General features: G+C 44.0%; 1 non-coding gene across 1 annotated transcript; it reads right to left on the bottom strand.

Annotated features, from left to right (window-relative positions):
* Nucleotides 1–11,634: 11,634 nt before the first annotated feature.
* LOC126286686 (U6 spliceosomal RNA) lies at nucleotides 11,635–11,742 on the bottom strand. Its single transcript, XR_007551716.1, has one exon. It is a non-coding gene; the product is annotated as a U6 spliceosomal RNA (small nuclear RNA).
* Nucleotides 11,743–21,173: the final 9,431 nt, after the last annotated feature.

The raw sequence follows: 21,173 nt of genomic DNA, 5'->3' as shown, positions 1-21,173 counted from the left end.
TGAAGACAGCAATAATTGATTATCTGTATTCGATTGTATATGAAACATTCGTAAAGGTGTTAACAAATGGCTGCAGACGTGTTCAACTATGTCTTCAAGAAAGAGGAATATATTTCCAGCCTCCTACTGTGATCTTGGTGAGTAAAGTGCATGAACTGTAATTAATTTCATTGTTTGCTGTCATACTTTACGTCTACATTTTTTGAACTTTTATCAATATTATGTTGACCATATTTAAGAAACAGTGGCGCAAAAGAGTTTTATAGTATAATGGTGAAACACTGCAAAGTACATAAATGTATTCACAGAACATGTAGATTTAATTCAAACGGCACAGCCCCCGCTGTTTTTTTACAAGCGGGAGTTGCCTGGGCGCTACTACGCGACGCTGTCGGCCTAACGGACAGGAGCACGCTCCTTCACAAGGCGAATCTGCAGTCTATGCTGCCGCGCCAGCACAAAACAGGTTGCCAGCCTGCATTTATGGCATTTCGGGGCGATCTCAGCTTCCTTCTCGCACGAACAGAGTGGAACAACGAGCATACGTGAAAATTGCCTTTCTCGCTAGTAGAAGTGCTTCTCGGTGTCATAAGGAACTACGAGTAGCTATGAGTGACGGCGAAATGTGCGGTATTGCTGTATAATGCAGTCACTCCATGAGAACGCTACAGCCCACACTGCAGATGTCATCAAGAATTGTGTACAGTGGTTGGTGGTGGGAAATATTTCACTACCCACCATACTCACCAAAACCCAATCCACGCGACTTCGACCTCATTCCACAACTGAAGAGGCATGTTCTAAATGGGGTGGTTTTCCTCACGCCATTTCGGTGACAGGTGCCACACACTGATGGCAATGCCAACGGCATACAACGCCTTCGCCATCGTTGGCAACGCTGTCTCGGTCCACTGAGGGATTATTTTGAAAGATATCAGTTGATTCTCATTAATTTTTGTTCCATTTGTATTCGTGCACAATAAATTTACACCGAGTTCCAATGCGTATGTTTCAATTCACCCTCTGAAGATACACACTGCCGTACCGCTTCAACGTACATAGTGTGCTTCCAATATCGTCGCATTATCGTAAGATATACCACAGTTGCCATGATTTGTGGAATCACCGTCGTATATGTACAGGACGAAAAATAAATGCCACACTTTGTAATCGAGATGCGATTCCTCATTCCAATTCAAGACAAAAGTGTGCCTAGCAAAACCTAGTCTCGCCAATATGTTTAATAGAAATGTGGTTTAAAAAACGAGGCTCTGGCAACGTTGCAGTTGCGTGCAGCATGACCAACAACAGGCAGCACGATCTCTGCGTTGTGCCGGAGCTGTCCAAGTAGGTCAGTGAGACGAGGCAATGCCATGGCGAATGGATATGCAGACTTGCAGATGTTCGAGCTACGTTCCAACCAATTTTATTCAGTTAAAGCATCAAATTCTGTCCAATTTACACCTCTGTAGTGCGGTATCTTGTGTATGTTTCCTTCTGTTACAGTTACCTTTATTTAAATATTAAGACACAACATGAACTTACGGGCTTAAACGACCACTTTGTTTCGTCTATGACGCAAATAAAGCAAATAGAAAATAATAGTGGATACTGTAACATCGTTTACAGCCAGTGAGTTACAAAGAACACGATAGGTAGGCTACGCTAGTAGACTGCACATTAATGCTACATGCAGTAACTCCATTCAGTACGTTTGACGTCTAGGCTTATCTTCAAAGAGCCGGTACGTACACGTAAGAGCAATGTTCACTTTGAACAAGCAGTTCAAAGTTACCAGCTTTCATTTCCAAACATTTCGCCGCTTGCTAAATTATACTTCTCTGGACACTACGCAACACACTCGCACCCACAAATGCTGAAACGACATGGATTCGAGCGATTAGGTCGTGTACATCCTTGGGCGGAGTACTATAAACTTTCTTTGAGTGTCCTCAGCAATAAATTCTAATGGTTTAAGGTGCGGGAAACGTGGATACCAGAACATTGGACCTCCACGATCAATACATTTCCGTGGTAATGCTTCATTTAAATACTTATACACATTCATTTCAAAGTGTTGGGGTGCATCATCACCCTCAAATAACAGCTATAGCCGTAAACCAAATGGAACGTTTATCTAAAGCGTGAAGCAAAATATTGCAAAGAAACGTTTGATGCAGGGTCGCATTCAACTCATCCAGCGATACGTAAGGGCCTAAAAGCACTCCTCCCACGATTCCAGCCCACAGTTTTATGCCAATCGTGCCTAAGAGCGACGTTCACGAGTGACATGTGGGTTGTATTCTAACCAATAATGGCTGTTGTGGAGATAGAAAATACCTTCATGAGTGAAGTTAAGATTCGTCAGTCCATATCATGTTATTTATAAAATGTTCGTTATCTTCCACTTGACATTCACAAAATGTGGTCGTTGTGTGTTGTCTTCTGCCACTGGTGTTAAATTAACGTGTAATGATGTGGATGCTATTCTTGATCGAGCAACACTTCAACAACCAGTTTTTGAGACATCTGGAACTAACTTGCAATAACACGGAGACTTCTCCGTGGTGATTGGTGAACGGTTTCAAGAATCGGGTCCTTTGTTTGTGGAGTACGTCTAAGTACTCTGTCTAAGACCTCTGTCAATTACGTGCGAACGAAGATTGCCGGTTTCCCGGAGGTGTTGCTCCAGGCAACGAAAGACATGTTTTTTCTGGATGGCGCTTTTGAGGGTACTGTGTAGCATACGCATGACCAGCAGCACCATCAGCTTAATGGGTCATCCATCCAAGCTGCGGACAGGAATGATGTACAGGAAAACGGAAAAGAAAGTTGGGGATCTGTTACATGACGATCAGGTTGGCTTTAGAAAACGTAAAGGCACCGTAGAGACAATTCTGACGTTGCGCTTCGTAACTGAAGCAAGGCTGAAGAAAAATCATGACTCAGTCATAGTATTCGTCAACCTAGAAAAAGCGTTCAAGAATGAAAAATGGCGCGAGATGCTCGAAATTCTGAGAAGAATAGGAGCAAGTCACAGGAAAAGGCGGGTAATGTATAATACGTGCAAGAGCCAAGAGGAAACAACAAGACTGGAAAAAATGGTTGAAATGGCTCTGAGCACTATGGGACGTAACTTCTGAGGTCATCAGTCCCCTAGAACTTAGCACTACTTAAACCTAACTAACCTAAGGACATCACACACATCCATGCACGAGGCAGGATTCGAACCTGCGACCGTAGAGGTCTCGCGGTTCCAGACTGTAGCGCCTAGAACCGCACGGCCACCCCGGCCGGCTCAAGACTGGAAAAGCAGGACTGACGTGCTCTTATTAAAAAGGGTGTAAAGCAAGTTTGCAATCCTTCATCGCTGTTATTCAATGCATACACCGAAGAAGCAATGGCGGAAATGAAAGAAAGGTTCTAGAGTGGTATTAAAATTCCGATTGGAAAGATATCAACGACAAATTGCGCTGATGACAATTCTATCCTAAACAAAAATGAAGAAGAATTAAAGAATCTGTTGAATGGAGTGAACAGTCTAATGGGAACAGAATATGAATTGAGAATCAACCAGAAAAAAATGAAGGTAATGAGATACAGAGAAATGAGAACAGCGATAAGCTTAACATCAAAATTGGTGGTCACGAAGTAGAAGAAGTTAAGGACTTCTGCTGCTTGGAAGCAAGGAGAACATAAAAAGCAGTCAAGGAGAGGCAAAGAGGGCATTTCTACCCAAGAGAAATCTAGTGGAATAAACATAGGCCTTAATTTGGGGAAGAAATATCTGGGAATTTACGTTTGGACCATAGCATTTTATTGTGGTGGAACATGGGCAGCGGAAACAAAAGAACGTCTTGGCGTTTGAGATTTAGTGCTACAGAAGATTGTTGAAAATTAGACGGATTGATAAAATGAAGAATGAAGAAGTTTCTGCAGAATCGACGAAGAGCGTTATTTTAAGACTGTAGCGTAGGATTAGGGTGTAGTGGGTTTCGGGCTGGGGGATGTGTAAGCGTAGGATCTATTTTACAAAGAATATACTAAACGTCAAGTATCCTTCTGACAACACAGAAGTGACAGCAAACCAGAACTTAATTTACAGCCCAATAGAGTTCTCGAAGGCAGAGCTCAAGAAGACAGTAAAAACATAATATACCTTTAGCACAATGAAAAGAAATCAGAATTATTCGCCCTTGCAGATAGAATCGGATATCTTGCCGGAGGCAGAAGAATGGCAATAAATAGCCTATTACATTTCGGGCATGCAGCAGTGTCCAACCATCTTCAGAGTAAGTCGCAAGACTTGCGGCTTACTCTGAAGATGGCTGGACGTTAAGGTTGTAACGAATCGGCTACCTTGTCCAACTCACCTCTAGCGTGTCCACAACTTGCATATGACACATGGAGAGGCGTTGCCCACTGCAGCAACACGGCCGAAAGCTAATCCTTTTTAGATCAAACAGACGGCCCTTGCAGCTTACACTGCATTAAGATGTCGCATTGCATGTGCTTTGTTGAATACAAAGTCCATAAATGACAACTGCCATCTGTGTGCCTCACTAGAATATAATGGGACACCGGTACTCATTTCCTTCTGGGGGATCACCTGACATTGTAATGCATAACACAGCCAATAAATGGTGAATGATTTTAATTGTTTCCTACATTGAAACTGAAGATCTCAAGCCACGCAATAATACTACAGGTACCGTCAGTATCAAAATAGATTTAACATACCAGGTGTTGATACACGCGTTCCCCTAATTATTTGGAACAAAACACACTGAGGTGACAAAAGTCATGGGATACCTCCTAGTATCGTGTCGGAACACCTGTTGTCTGGCGTAGTGCAGAGGCTCCACGTGGTTATGGACTCAAGAAGCCGTTGGTAGTCCCCTGCAGAAATACTGACACGTGCTCCCTCCATAGTGCGAAAGTGTTGCCGGTGTAAGATTTTGTAAACGAACTGGGTGACCGAATCATTCACTCGAATTCCCAAGAACGCTTTTGAAACCAATCGTTAACAATAGTGGTACCATGGTTTGGCGCATTGTCATCCATGAAAATTCCATCGTTGTTTGGGAACATGAAGTCCATGGATATCTGGAAATGTTCTGCAAGTACCCGAACATAACCATTTCCAGTCAATGATCGGTTCGGCTTGGTCAGAGGACCGAGTTGGTTCCATGTAAACACAGGCTACACCATTATGGAGCCACTAGTAGGTTGCATAGTGCCTTGTTGACAACTCGGATCCATGACTTAGTGGGGTCCGAGCCACACGCGAATCCTACCATCAGCTCCTACCAACTGAAATATGCTTTCATCTGACGAGACCACGGTTTTCCAGTGGCCTATTGTCCAATAGATATGGTTGCATTTAGAACCAATTTATTATGCAATTCCTGTTTCCAAATATGCTTGTTTCACATAAATGCTAATTTACCTTCTTTCTGCGATCCAGACTGCACAATAAATAAAAAAATAAACTTATCGCTTTTTTTAAACCCTTTAATTGTCTCTCTTTGGCTCGCAAAAGTTTGAAATTGGACTCAAGGGTTTGTAAAACTTTCTTCTGTAATGGTGCATAAGCGTGGCGGCCTGCGTCGTCACCCCCGGGATCGGCGACGCTTGAGAGAGCATGGGATTGACACAAGCGAAAAAAGGCCACAGCTGAGTTCATCTGTTGCGAAAGATAGATTAGCGATGTCATAATGGCACCAGATTTCATCGCAATTCTGCCCAATGGAATCGTCAGCATGTCACCCGATGGGAAGGTCGTCAGATTCCCTCTTACAAACATTTCACCATTCCTTTTCATGCGTCTCCGTTGGTGGTCAGAACGGCGCCACCTAGCGTTGAAATTACTCGGTTTTCTTATGAGTGGCATAGGAAAACATTTCAGACACGCCACGGTTCCAAGTCGACATGAAAAGGCTTCGGAGGTAGCATGAAGGATGTCAATGAAATCACCCCTTCCCTTGGGGCGTTGATTCCCACACACCTCCTGTCTAAATTGACAGTTCGCAGTGCAAATGGCAACACTGCTGACACCACCAGGACGATTCAACACTACTGTAAGAACATCGTGGGGCTGGAACCCAACTGAACATGATGTGACCCCTTTGGAGTGTAATGTAACAGCAATTTTTGCTCTGGTATACAGCGTGGAACCGCTGGGAACCGTTGAAAACCATTCGACGTTATCTGAACGTGTCCTGAAACAGCAAAGGGTGTTTGTGCTTTTTCAACCTTCCTGCCTCACGCTCTTCTGTGGCGTGATCAAAGACGAGTGCAACATTTATTTGTACGTGAATAAAACGACAAATGGTACCGCTAAGAACCCCTCAGTTCTACAACACCCTCAGTGCCAACCACGCCCCTTTGTTGAACTCGTTGAAAATGTACCTGTCAGAAACTTCAGCACCCATTTATCCTCGATGCTGCTCTAGCGCCTGAGGTGTGGCAACCCCACGTAAGGGGTATCGAAGAGGTTGCCTGCCCTTCTAGAGCAGCCGCGACCTACAGCTACATTTTCAACGTAGTCATCAAAGAAGTGTAAGTGGGTCTGAGTGTGTTTGCAGAACTTTTTTTTGGGGGGGGGGGGGGGGGAGAGGGGAGTCTTAGAGGTACACTTTGCCGTTTTATTCTCGCACATGTCAATGTTGCAATCGTCAGTGATGACATCACAGGAGGGCTGGAGAAGCATAAACATCCTTTTCTGCTTCAGATCACGTTTAAATTTAATCGAATGTTTTTTGCGTGTTCCCTAGTCGTTTCACCCTGTATACCAGAACAAAAGCTAGAATGAGATTTTCACTCCGCTGCAGAGTGAAAATCTCATTCTGAGAAGACCCCCCCAGGCTGTGGCTAAGCCATGTCTCCGCAATATCCTTTCTTTCAGGAGTGCTAGCTCTGCAAGGTTCGCAGGAGAGCTTCTGTAAAGTTTGTGAGGTAGGAAGACGTGGTAGTGGCAAAAGTAAAGCTGTGAGGACGGGGCGTGAGTCGTGTTTGGGTAGCTCAGTTGGTAGAGCACTTGCCCGCGAAAGGCAAAGGTGCCGAGTTCGAGTCTAGATCCGGCACACAGTTTTAATCTCCGAGGAAGTTTCAGAACAAAAGTTGCTCTCTTACTACACTCTAAACGTGTCAAATAGCATTCACAGGAGTTGCAGCTCCTTGATGTCCTTAAAGTAGGGTTGAATCGTCCGTGGAATGTCAGCAGTGTCGAACATTGCCGAGAAGGCCGTCCTGTTTCGCATTTCGTAGTAGGAAGTGTTGTTTCCGGCCGCGAGTTGTGTGGTAATCAAAGCTTCAAGGGAAGGGCTGATTTCATTGACATCTTTCATGCCACCTTCTAAGTTGATTCTGAACGATGGTATGTCTGAAATGTTTTCCTCGGCCACCCATAAGAAAACTAAGTGATTTCAATGCTGGGTGTCGCATTTACGACCTCCATCGCAGAGGCGTCAAAATAAGGAGCGAAATGTGGATAAGAGGGCATCTGACGACCTTCCCATCACGTGATACGTCCACGATGGCGTTGGGCAGAAGTGTGGCGAAATTTGGTGCCAATGTGACTTTACTAACCCACCTTACACCTCACAAGGACTCCTCACCTATGGCCATTTTTTCCCATATGTCGACACCTCGCTGTTTGAAGCGTCACCGAGCCCGTGGATGACGCCGCAGGGCGTCACGCTTTTGCACCCTTACAGAGGAACGTTAACCACACCTTTTACCCAAATTTCAAAATAATGTATCCCAATAGGAGACAATTATGGGGTTTCGAACAAGTGACACTTTTTTACGCAGTGTATATGCGGGTATAGCAAGTGAGTTCTGTTCATCTCGGCAGTTATTCGTCATATCGATCGCCTGATACTATGAAAACAAGCTAACACGGAGCCAGCAGTAAACTGAACCTAGTGCACACAAAGTGCCCCGTTATGTGAGAAGTTCAGCAGCCGCGAATACTCTAATATTTGTAGAAGCTGCAAACAGACACTTATAGTGGGCCATCTGCGAGCTGACGTTGACCAGACGCGTCGGTACAACACATCACCTGCCGAGGAACTCAATCTTCAGCTGAGCTGGGCTCCTTCGATATTACGGCCTATCGTTTTTTATTTATTGTTGTATTTATGAAACTATTTATCGTGCCTCGTGCTATACAGTGAGTTACGGTCTAGACAATGTATTTAAAAGTTTGTACCATCAAAACTGTCACATTATTTCAATTAATGTGCAGCCTATAGCACATTTAAAACCTTAAAGACTGAGGAATGAGGAAAAGAAAATCATAAACAAAAAATAGAAAACGAAATGTTTATAACCCAAACACAGCCACACTACGAACTGGAAGCAAAAGGAGAAGAAGCTAACGACCGCCTGCTGCTATAGATCGGTTTCCTCCCGTCCAACGCTGCACTCTTATATCATTTACAGATAGCAAGCAGTAAGATAAACATGAAGAGAGGAGCTTATAATAGTGGCAGCAAATTTTTTGCGTAAGCTTGACAATAACATCGCCTTTTATGGGGAGAATAAGTACACGATGATGATAAAGTCCGTAGAACATTTGAAAGAAGGTATGAATGACTAAACATAACGTACAAATGATAAAGGTCATGAAAAATGAATACTCAAAGGAATTTTTTTTACTTGTTGTTGGGAATTTAGAACCGCTATAAGAGGGCCACTTTCTTCAGTTGTAGATAATGACGGCGAACTAGACAAAATTTATGATAGAATTTCCGTGTTGCCGATCGTTAGTAAATGTGCAAGGTGCTTTCCGCAGCAAGTTTTATGGAACACCAACAGTCCCGTGTCCAACAGGACAGCCTATGAAGCGTTTATCTTCACTGAGAGAATCTGTACATACTACAATTGTGTCGCATGTCACATCCTGAATATCAGGAATTGCATCTTTCAACAAGATGAGCCCCTCCACGTTTACAGCATTGTACACAAGTTTACCCGAATGGGAGGCTGCCACGAGGCTGGATAGGCGGTGTTGCCACCGCTGACGCTGTCCAACACGGAAGACCAATTGCCGCATTAAGTGACCGGGAAACAGACAGAATCCTGACCGTATAAACTCATTTTTATCGATTTCCGAGAAATGTGGTATAAAAACTATACTAATATAATTTAATACGCATAACAAGTAATTTTGATTATCGTCTATGCTATCTTATTTGAAACAGGATGTAATGAATGACGGCGTACACAGTACTTGCTATTTTGTAGGTAGATACTGAATACAATTATCCAGTTGCTACAACATTAGAAGATACTGCATATTTTCTGATACATGACGTCAGGAAGATAATTAGGGGAAATATGAAGAAGACTGATCCAGATATAACGAAAATGAAAAACATTTGCTTTGCGTCTTGAGAAAGGTATAGCTGCATGTTCTGAAAAAAAGTCCGAGAACATAAGAACATTCCTAACAGTTTAAAACTAAACAGTGGACAAAAGAGAGCAAGAGAACAGGTTGCATTGTTGCCAGATTTTCCTCTATTTTCCTCTCCCATCAAGGCAACCCTCTAATTACACCCCGATCCCTCTACACATCCATCACCACCTCTCTCCCACCACCCTCTTCCAGAGCCACTCCTTTGTCCTAGATGGTTACTTTTCCTTGGACCAGATTGTTCTGTGTTCGATCCCTACCATATTTAATTTTCTTAAATTTCACTTATTGCACGAATTTTGGGATTTGGGCATGGTAATCTGGCTACATGGCTCTCATAAGGGTAGTATTTTATTATTGTTATTATCATTTATAGTAGAAGTAGGTTGTTAAAAACCCACATTTGGTCTACTGAAGTAATTTCAACACTTCAGTGTCATGAGGGGGCGGAACTGGCGGGAATAGCAATAGCACGGCGTCCTGTTTATTTTCCACGAATATCCAGATGACCACAGACTGACTCACATGCACTGGAATTTATAACAGATGATAAGATGACGTTTCTTTAATTAAAAACGGTATTTTCAAATGAAAGTGAAGAGCTGTGGTTTTCTGGTTTGTGCATAATGTGAAAGCATTCATTTGCTGTGTTACACATGACAAAAGCTAGGCTGAAATTCTCAGCTGAATTGACTGTGCACTGCGGTCGGCGTAGCTCACAGGCGCACGCTCCTGCACAAGCGACGCTCGGTGTATTCTCAGCTCGTGGGTCACACCCAGCACTGGACTGTTCTCGTGTTCCGCTGCTCGGTAGCACCTGGGCGCGCTGATTCACACAGCTCAGAAGCGCTGCTCTTTGTCTCCCCGTAGCTCTCAGCCGTTTCCTGGAAGTGCTGTTTGTTGCTGCTCGTGCTCTCTCCGCGTCCTCGTCGCTGCTGTGTGTCGCTGACCGACGCACCGCGCACTGGCAGCCTGCTGGTCTTTGTCTCGAGGCAAAACGAGCACTCGTTGCAGCTCTTGCCGCCGATACAGAATCTCGCTGCATATTGTGCATTCCGTCGGAGCTACTATGCTAAATCTATGCTTTTCATGACATTTCCTTCTTTAATTCTAGAGAAATATTTCGTTACTCTGTCTACACTGCCCTGTTCCGTCATTGCGCACACATTAGTACACATAATTATGATTGGTTTCTGGGGTGCTGCTTGTATCTAGTAACAAAGTTTCACATGTGGTCCTGATGAAGCATGGTGCTAGGGATATGTAGTGGGTCATCCGCGTTTGAGTATTACGTCTTTATAGGAAGGTTCATTTAACGTTCTGGCGACATGAAGTGCGTTGCCCACAAATCTCTAGCTAGGATACAGAACTCATCTCAACATTCGACTGAAGTCACTGAGGAAACCATGTAAAACTTAAAAACCTGAATAGCTGAGTGTCTGTTTGAATTCCATTCTCCCACCTAAGAGAAAATACAAGAGAATAAAAAAGAAAACTACACTTTGAGAGTGGCCTAGCGACATACCTGCACCCGATCGACCGCCGAGTCTCCCATAAGCGAATAAGTTCATAAGGACGGCATTTTGTAGGGCTATGTGGTTAGCACGCTGCTATCACGGCTGTTGAGGTCGTTTACCCAAGATGTCACCAGGTCGAGTGCATTATCCTTCTATTTCTCTCGTTAATGAATATTTCTTGACAGTACAAGAAATTGAACTCATGCCCTCGACGTGGCAGTCACACAGGAGATGATCATTCTGCCACGAATGCACACACAATTGAAAGGAATGAAAGATACTGGACACATGTAGTTGCTAAGCTAAGACCTGGTAATTCTAAACATGGGATGGTGTCAAGAATTACTTCTGTGGTTTAATCTGCGTTTTTTTTATATTGGAAACTGGGAAAGTTACATTTGAGTGTTGTGTTGTTTAAGAAAAATCTGTCAAGGGTGGATGTGAGAAGAATTGCACCAGCTTCTGCAGTGTGTGCAGACAACTGTTCCGTAGTGTCAGTTACGAAGTCTTGTATAGCAGGAACCTCTTGTACTTACTTTCCCGCGTCTCACCCCGCTGTTACACACGCACAACTTACACACGACGTTAGTCACACACAGACAGACAGACAGATAGACAGATAGGGTATAAGGGAGATGGTCTACTAAACAATCGTGCGACGTATCCTAGAATATTCCTCAAGTGTGTGGGCCTCGTAGCAAGTGAGATTACCAGGGGTATTTACATGACGTCCTTGCACACGGGCCATACTGACCTTCTCTGTATTGTTATCAATTTTAGTATATGTATCACCGGAGCGAGTACCAACAGAGGTACTGAACATAGAAGTCCTGCACGAATGGTCTCATGGGGTAGTCACGAAGATCTTGAAGAAACGTAACCGGCAATCGCTTGAAGATAAGCGCCAGCCCCAGAAACCATAAATCTAGGAATACACCACAGCTCCCTGTATATATCACTCCCTTCGGGACGGTGAGGACAAGATTAGAGTAATTACAGCACGTACCAGAGACGTTTAAACGATCATTCCTCCAGCGAGAAAGGAAAGGCAAGGCGGTACACCAGGAAATCGTAATTTATCTAATGAGCTATTTAACCTGGAAAGATGTTACGAAAAAAATGTTCAAATGTGTGTGAAATCTTATGGGACTCAACTGCTAAGGTCATGAGTCCCTAAGCTTACACACTACCTAACCTAAATTATACTAAGGAGAAACACACACACCCATGCCCGAGGGAGGACTCGATTCTCCGCTGGGACCAGCCGGACAGTCCATGACTGCAGCGCCTGAGACCACTCGGGTAATCCCGCGCGGCAAATATGTTACGCCCAAGGACTGGCTCAGCACATGATCCCTAACGTTGATATCGAAAGGTTCAATGATTGCGTTATGTTAACAAGAAAGACACTCTTTAAAAGTCAGTGCAACGATCTCCAAGAATTCTCATAATTCTTCTTGTGGAAATACATGGTAATTGTCTCCTGTAGGACTGTAGACACAATACAACCAGTTACATCTTTTAAAGAGGTCTGAGGAAATAAATGGTGCATCGAAACTGTGACGTAAACATGAAATATCTTTACGTCGCTTGTTAATCCCAAAATACTGTGAACAAAATTTGTGCTGTGGATATAGCATTAAGTTTCGACTTCACGAACCAGTTACAAACGTTTATTTCTCTATGTTAAGGGTTACTGGAAGCGCCCTCACAAGTTACGCCCTATGGTTAGAATACAGAGGGATCCCTGAGTTTCACAAAATAACTTTGTCTCGTATCTCGTGGTACCACCTAAGAGGCTTTACATATTATGTATTTGCTCCAAGGAGACAGTGTTTACAACACTTCCGTCAGCATGCGACTAAGTTTGATGACAGTGTACAACATCGTACGTTTCTTTTGGCTTAACTCTACACAAACAGAGTAATGTTAACTTTTTAAAATGTGTATGATGTAATAACACTCCACTTTTTGGAACGAAACGGTTTCTGTTGTGGTTGACAGTTAAATTTTCCTCAGGAATTATGACTTAAGGAGAGGACATAGATCATGCACATTAAGATGGACAGAAGAAACCGGAATCTAATTGTTGAAGGAAATCGCAACTTTTGTTACAGGAGAGTTTCATCTTTTTCTGTCAAGTACTATCAAACAATATAGAGCTGCTGGAAACACTTGACGAATTATCAGTTTTATCGCTTTTTGTTTGTATCATAGCAACCGCTACATCTGTGGACGTTACAGAAGATGACAATGCTGCATTCTGATAAGTGTACTCATGTGCTGACAGGGGCCATCTTTTGACCACAACGTTTCGCAAGCATTATTAGGCACTTCCATCCTACTCCGTAGATGAGTGGTCAGCGCGGCTGACTGCCAGGCGGGGAATCAGAGCCCGACTCCTGGTTCTGTCAGGGATTTTTCCTTGGTGGAGGAACTGATACCAGTCGCACTCTTTATCGTGTGGCAAGTGCTGCAAGAGAGGTGTTAGGCATCACGGAGTGTTTTGCTATTGAAATTTCTACGTACAACATATAGGGATGAGTCGGGTAACATAATAATTTTTCTCACCTATGCCTCGCGAAATGACTACAACGAGATAATCCGAGAAATTAGACCTAAAGAAGATGATTATCAACAATCATTCTTTCCTGCACCATTTGCGAATGGAAAAAGAAAGGAGGGAAGAAACGGTAGTACATGAAGTACCCTCCACCACACACCGTAAGCTGGCTTCTAATTTCAGGTGAAACGTGGGATGGTAGAGAGACAGGAAAGTTTAATGTCTGTCGAAGTACAGGCGTCATGAAGTTCTTGTTACTCCAGGAAAATCACCGAAGTACATTCACAATTGGATATTAAAAACACTAACCGGTAAGTGTCGTTCCTGCAACACTGGGTGCCTGGATGCAGGGGCACTTGGGTACATGGTTGAGTCCTCTGTAAGACTGAACATTTCATCATTCAAGATGAACTCCGCACTGGGCAACCCGCATCACACGCAGCAATAAGCGATACTGTTCAAAAGCTGATCCTTGAAGACCAGCGAATATCGGCTACAAAGACAGCCAAGGTACTGAACATTTTCAAGGAGCGTTATAAGTGGATGCCGAAATGTTTGAACAGTGAATAGAAGAAGGCAAGAACTGAGACATCTGGCGGATACTACGGAGCCCTGGCGAGCGGCTAGCATTTACGCGGCCTTGGAAACACCCGAGTGGAGCTAGGCAGGGGTGTATACGGCCGTGTTTGCGCGCTTGGAGAAATTTTTCATGCCAGACAAAAATTGATAAAAACAGAACTAAGAGTGACGCAGAGGTGCGAGTTGGCACTCATGGACAGAAAAATATGTAAAACTAAATTATCTAGTCGCGCCACAAAAATAAATAATAGTTTAAAAGTTACTGTGTAAGGTGTCAGGCAAATCCAACACCTTACATGAAAACCCTGACATGATAAGTAAATCCAGTAGTATGTCACATAGCTCCGAATAAATCGTGACATTAAATTAACCAAAGTAATACAAGTAACGAGTGAGCAAATGGAATGCCACAGACTAACACAAGAATACCTAAATGCATGTCGTACCTTCCCACCGTGAGGCAGACGCAGTTCCGAGGGGAGAAAAGAGGACAGAAGCCGAGAGCAGAACCGTGTTAAGCTAGAAGGTCCTACCATAAGGGACGGACACCCACGTCACCCACTAGGGCTCACCACCAGCACGTTTTAGCGTGAGACTTTTTCGCGTCTCAGGTACGTGAAGGACCACCCCCAGCCCATGTTAAAAGCTAGAGCCCTCCAGAAAAGCAGTATAGATCTTACGATAACACAAAAAGGGCCACTACCACCCGCAAGTTTTAGCGTGAGACTTTTTCGCGTGTCTGTTACATTAGGACAATCCTCCAGCCCATGTTAAAAGATAGAGCCCTCCAGAAGAACAGTATAGATCTCACGATAACGCTAAAAGGACCACACCAGCTGCAGGTTTTAGCGTGAGACTTTTTAGCGTCTCTGTTACGTTGCAAACTTTAAAATGCCCCACCACGAAAAGTATAACGTTTCTGATTGGATAGACAGAATTTTTGTAGGCGGAGCTTAAGGTTAACATTGTGACCCTGATTGGTCAGATGAAAACATAGCCAGATAGTTTTTTTAAACTAACTTCGGTAAATCGTAGTAAGGAGAAGTTAAGAGGAGAGTTGGTTCCGAGACGGCGAGCTGGATGGCTGCTGCGCCGGCCGCTGCCGCCCTGACGCTGCTTAAACACCGACTAGGTAATGAACGCACGCGATGCCGCATTTTTGAGCGCATAAGGCTTCACTCAGAACTGCAGAAGTCTCATCTGTTACACCCCCTTTTTGCGTAATACTAGTGTCGATCGTTAATTAAAACTCATGGTGTTCACATTTGCCACTTGAAGTAAAAATCTGAAACGCGATAAATTTTCTTTTACATAGTTATTGAGAAGCCACATCAGCCACTGTAATTTACGACAAGTTAGATAAGTAATTAAAGATAATTGAGGGTCACTGTAGACCATTTTGATAGTTTTGTCTTTTGTGATACTTAAATTAAACCTAGATTATAGATGTGATATGGCATAGGTCATTCTTCGATCCATTGTAGAACTTGGAAACCGACTCAGGGAATATTCGTTCACATTTTTGTATTAAAACATTTCCTTTTATCAATAGTGCTATCTATAAATGATGTTTTGTGAGTAGAATAAAATTTCCAATGGTAAACTTAACTGCTTTTTCGACGTTATTTTACCAGCTAACTAAAAATAGGAAAGCCTTGAACCCTTTCCACTAAATTTAGTTAGTATTAAGATTCTTTTACAGGGAGTGCAGTGGAGCTGACGCTGAGATCATTTAGTATTTTGTTATATCATCGCTAGTCTCACTGAACTCTTCTGAATTCTATATGTCATGTGTGGTCTGGCGTCTCCTTACCAGCAACAGGTCCCAGGTTCAAAATAGTCAATTCCCTAAAAAACACGCTCAGAGCGTCGTTGCGCGAAAGTGGTAGGGAGACACGATATAGAACAATCAGTCACCACCATGAATGTTTAGAAAAGTCGTCTTAAAAATAGTAAATTTATGAAAGTTCAAAAGCCAATATCTTCGCAAAATTTTGGCCGATTAATATGAACAAAGTGTCTACGGATGCGGCTAGTAGAGCCGCATCGAGCAGTCGTAGCCGATTTAGCTGAATAGGTACCAGTTTTGAATGAGTGGTCGGAATATGGGATTCGGCTGAGAGAAAATGTGTTTATGGTAATCAATAAATTTAAAGAGATGAAACTGGCGGCAGCTTTCTAAAGTTTAAATAGGTAAATGAGTAATTAAGTATGTATTTTTATTTGTTCATTTATGTTTTGTATCAAAAATCTGGGAAAAACAATATCACGCTTCAAGAGCATTGTTTGTGAAAAACGGTGGCAGATACAAAAAACTGGACATTAGATTGTTATCGCGTGGAAAATTTCCTTTTTTTTTCAATTTATCATATGTGTTTTTGTGTTTAGTTTTAGAATATTAGTAATTTTTTTGTCAAACATTTTTTGAGCTAGGCAGTCGTTTCGAGGGTGCAAAGGGCGGCCATCTTTGAAGACAGTTGGTTTTGAGCAACGCTTAGAGCCGGACGTGCCGCCCATCTGGGGGTAGCAGTAGATTGGTAGCCACGTTTGGGGACAAGTATGTATGTAGCGACGTTCGAAAACGATCAAGTTGAGAGCAATACAGTGGAATAGAACAGCATACAACTCTGTATTCTGTGGACTGTGAGCAGACTGTCGAGGGCCATAATCGCGACATATGAATTTTATAGTGAACTGTTGAAGCATCACTTATTAACGGCCGCCCTTACGTAAAAGTCCCACAGACTGCATTTTGAGTGTTTAGTGAATATATTGAAGATTTTCGTGGAAAAATAGCAATAAACTACTTGTTCGAATTATAAATCAACGTGAGTGACTCAATATTTTTAAATTTTACCGCAATATTTGCCTGCATTTTTTATACTTTATTTCAGCTTAAAAACTGAGTTTATGACAGCCAAACATTGAGACCAGCCACAACTCGGGGCCGTTCAATTAAGCTGAGTGTTGAGTGTAACAAATATATATTTTTCCGTGCCGTAGCACGCGAGGGCTCGAGCCAGACTATTCAACTACGGTAGGTAGTGCCCAGTACCGTCATAATCACGCTTGACGTTTGCACGCTTCGCCTTCAACAGTGTGGTGTTGTCTCCACGATGGCAACTAATACGCGGCCGCGCGGAGTGACCGCGCGGTTAGAGGCGCCATGTCACTGAATGCGCGGGCCTCCCGCCGGAGGTTCGAGTCCTCCCTCGGATATGGGTGTGTGTGTTGTTCTTAGCATAAGTTAGTTTAAGTAGTTTGTAAGTCTAGGGACCGATGACCGAAGCAGTTTGGTGCCTTAGAAATTCACACACATTTGAACATTTTGAACAACTAATAATCATTCAAACATCAACATAGGATAGGAGAAAATGGATATTGTCTTAAATACCACATTTTCCCGCCCAGTACACCAGCGATGGGGTTCACGAACTCGTTACAGTATGACAAATTGCTGGTTCGGGGGCAGTGGAAGGCTACGGTGGAGGATGCAATACACCAATCCGGGCAGGTCTCGAACAGGTCCACACCGAATGTAGTGCCTTGGCTTCAAGCCAACTCCGTCAACGAAGCTGTGTGTTCCTTGCCGCTACGCAGACAATTTGTCGGTCATACATTGATTTGGAGATGTTGCATCAGCAGCCACTCACGGCTGTGATGCGTCGCTCTTCTTCTCACTGGATGCACACGCACAGACCTGTGTTATATCAGAATGCCCCGTATGAGCCGAAATGTAACGGCACGACAAATACGTTTCTCAGGGACCAACCATTGTGCCGTATCGTACTCGCGGAGACACTGATACTCCACCCTTTGACGTCTGCGAGGCGTACTATCGATTGATTTCATTGTTCGTTTGACAGCTTTTCACTGGCTGAGCTTGACGTATAACTGCAGTTTCATGTCAGGCAAGGGTGCTCGTGGCCCTGCGTGTTTGTCACGCATCTGGAGCCGTAACCACCACTTGCTGGCGCGCTCTTACACAAATCAGTTTAGATTCATTCCTCGGCCACTCATAAAAATCCCTCGTGACTTCAACGCTAGGCGTCACGCTTCTGATCTCCATCGAATGTGAAGGTAATAAGGGCTGTAAGGACCGTCTCATTATGTAACACTTCCATGGCGTCCAGGGGCAGAATTTTGGTGAAATCTGGTGCCAATACGACGTCATTAACCCACATTACACCTCACATGAACTTCTGAGCTCTGGCCTTTTCCCGTGTGTGTCTACACCCAGCTGTTTGAAGCGTCGCCAAACGCGAGGGTGACGCTGTAGGTTCCCATGCTTCTGCACAATTGCAGGGAAAGGTTGGAGGCACCTTTGAGCCAAATTTCAATTTTATGAATCGCGGTGGGAGACAATTACGAAGTTTCAAGGAAAAAAACTTTTTAATTGTGTTGCACAGTGTACTATTCCTAATGCCATTATCGGTTATAATAATATGTAGTTACAAATGGTTGGTTCAAATGGCTCTGAGCACTATGGGACTTAACATCTGTGGTCATCAGTCCCCTGGAACTTAGAACTACTTTAAACCTAACTAACCTAAGGACATCACACACATCCATGCCCGAGGCAGGATTCGAACCTGCGGCCGTAGCAGTCGCGCGGTTCCGGACTCAGCGCCTAGAACCGCGAGACCACCGCGGCCGGCTGTAGTTACAACAACAGGCGAGTAGATCATGACCAAGGCTCTTACTTGAAGTTGAATTTGCTTCAAGAACGATTTGAACTATGCCATGACAACTTTGATCGCTTTCTCAGTGATATAAAATGCGTTGGATACAAAATTACCCTGAGATGACAAAAGTCAGGGGATACCTCCCACATTACGTCAGTCCTACCTTTTCCTGGCGTAGTGCATCAACTCATCGTGGCATAGACTCAACATGTCATTGGCAGTCCCCTGCAGAAAAATTGAGGCAAGTCGTCTATATAGCTGTCCATAATTACAGAAGTGTTGCCGGCGCAGGATTTTGTGCACAAAGTGACCTCTCGATTATGTCCCGCAGTGGGGCTGAGCCCTCGGCTGTGGTTGATTGGGAGGTCGTTCCAAGGCGTGGCAGGCAGCGAAAGACGTCCCCGGAGGCTGATCAGAAAGCCTCCCCGGTGCGTCTGACAAACAGGTTTCAGGTACTGTCTCTGGCTGAGCCAGATGCTGCTGCCTGCCCTGTTTCAGAGGATGATTCTCAGCCTTCGAGTGTACGGGCAATCGCAGAGGGTGGGCTTATTGGTAGTTGGGTGCTCCAATGTTAGGCGCGCAATGGGGACCCTTAGGGATATGGCGGCTAAGGAGGGGAAGAAATCCAGTGTGCATTCCGGGTGGAGTCATTCCTGATGTGGAAAGGGTCCTTCCGGATGCCATGAAGAGCAGAGGGTGCGGCCAGCTGCAGGTGGTGGCACATGTCGGCACTAATGACGTGTGTCGCTTTGGATCTGAGGAAATTCTCTCTGGATTCCAGCGGCTATCTGATTTGGTGAAGACTGCCGGTCTTGCTTACGAGATGAAGGCAGAGCCGACTGCGGACCTTTGGTGCAGAGCCGGGTGGAGGGTCCGAATCAGAGGCTCAGACGGTTTTGCGACCGTGTTGACTGCAGATTCCTTGACTTGCGCCATAGGGTGGTTGGGTTTCGGGTTCCGCTGAATAGGTCAGGAGTTCACTACACTCAGCTGGCGGCTACACGGGTAGCGGAGGCTGTGTGGCGTGGACTGGGCGGTTTTTTACGTTAGAAGGCCTCGGGAAAGTACGGGGTGGGCTGCAATCTCAAACGGTGCATGGCAAATACAAGACGTGCTTGGATCAAGGAACAGTCGGAATTGTAGTTGTAAATTGTTATAGTTGTGCTGGGAAAGTCCCTGAGCTTCAAGCGCTAATAGAAAGCACAGAAGCTGAAATCGTTATAGGTACAGAAAGCTGGATAAAACCTGAAATAAGATCTGCAGAAATTTTTACGAAGTCTCAGACGGTGTTCAGGAAAGATAGATTAGGCAGAATTGGTGGTGGATTGTTTGTGTCTCTCAGTAGTGGTTTATCTTCTAGTGAAGTCGAAGTAGATAGTCCGTGCGAATTGGTGTGGGTGGAGGTTATACTTAACAGCCGAATTAAGTTAATAATTGGCTCCTTCTACCGACCCCCAGACTCCGATGATATAGTTGCTGAACAGTTCAGAGAAAATTTGAGTCTCGTAACACATAAATACCCCACTCATACGGTTATAGTTGGTGGGGACTTTAACCTTCCATCGATATGTTGGCAAAAATACTTGTTCAGAACCGGTGGTAGGCAGAAAACATCTTCCGAGATTGTACTAAATGCTTTCTCCGAAAATTATTTCGGGTAGTTAGTCCAAGAACCCACGCGAATTGTAAATGGTTGCGACAACACACTAGACCTCTTAGCCACAAACAATCCAGAGCTAATAGAGAGCATCATGACTGATACAGGGATTAGTGATCACAAGGTCGCTGTAGCTAGGTTCAATACCGTTTCTTCCAAATCCACCAGAAACAAACGCAAAATAATTTTATTTGAAAAAGCGGATAAAGTGTCACTAGAAGCCTTCCTAAGAGACAATCTCCATTCCTTCGGAACTGACTATGCAAATGTAGGCGAGAGGTGGCTCAAATTCAAAGATATAGTAGCAACAGCAACTGAGAGATTCATACGTCATAAATTGGTAAGAGATGGAACTGATCCCCCATGGTACAAAAAACATGCCCGAACGCTGTTGCAGAGGCAACGGAAAAAGCATGCGAAGTTCACAAGAACGCAAAATCCCGTTTGGCTAAAATTTACAGACGTGAGAAATTTGGCACGGACTTCAATGCGAGATGCCTTTAGTAAGTTCCACAACGAAACATTGTCTCGAAATCTGGTAGAAAATCCGAAGAAATTCTGGTCGTATGTAAAGTACACAAGCGGCAAGACGCAGTCAACACCCTCGCGGCGCAGTGTCGATGGTACTGTTACCGACGACTGTGCGGAGTTATTGAACGCAGTTTTCCGAAATTCCTTCACCAGGGAAGACGAATGGAATATTCCAGAATTAGAAACACGAACAGCTGCTAGCATGAGTTTCTTAGAAGTA

The sequence above is a fragment of the Schistocerca gregaria genome, chromosome 1, assembly GCF_023897955.1.
Source record: "Schistocerca gregaria isolate iqSchGreg1 chromosome 1, iqSchGreg1.2, whole genome shotgun sequence".
NCBI lineage: Eukaryota > Metazoa > Arthropoda > Insecta > Orthoptera > Acrididae > Schistocerca > Schistocerca gregaria.
Note: the sequence above shows the minus strand (reverse complement) of the source record. Positions and strands in the feature narration are given on the sequence as shown.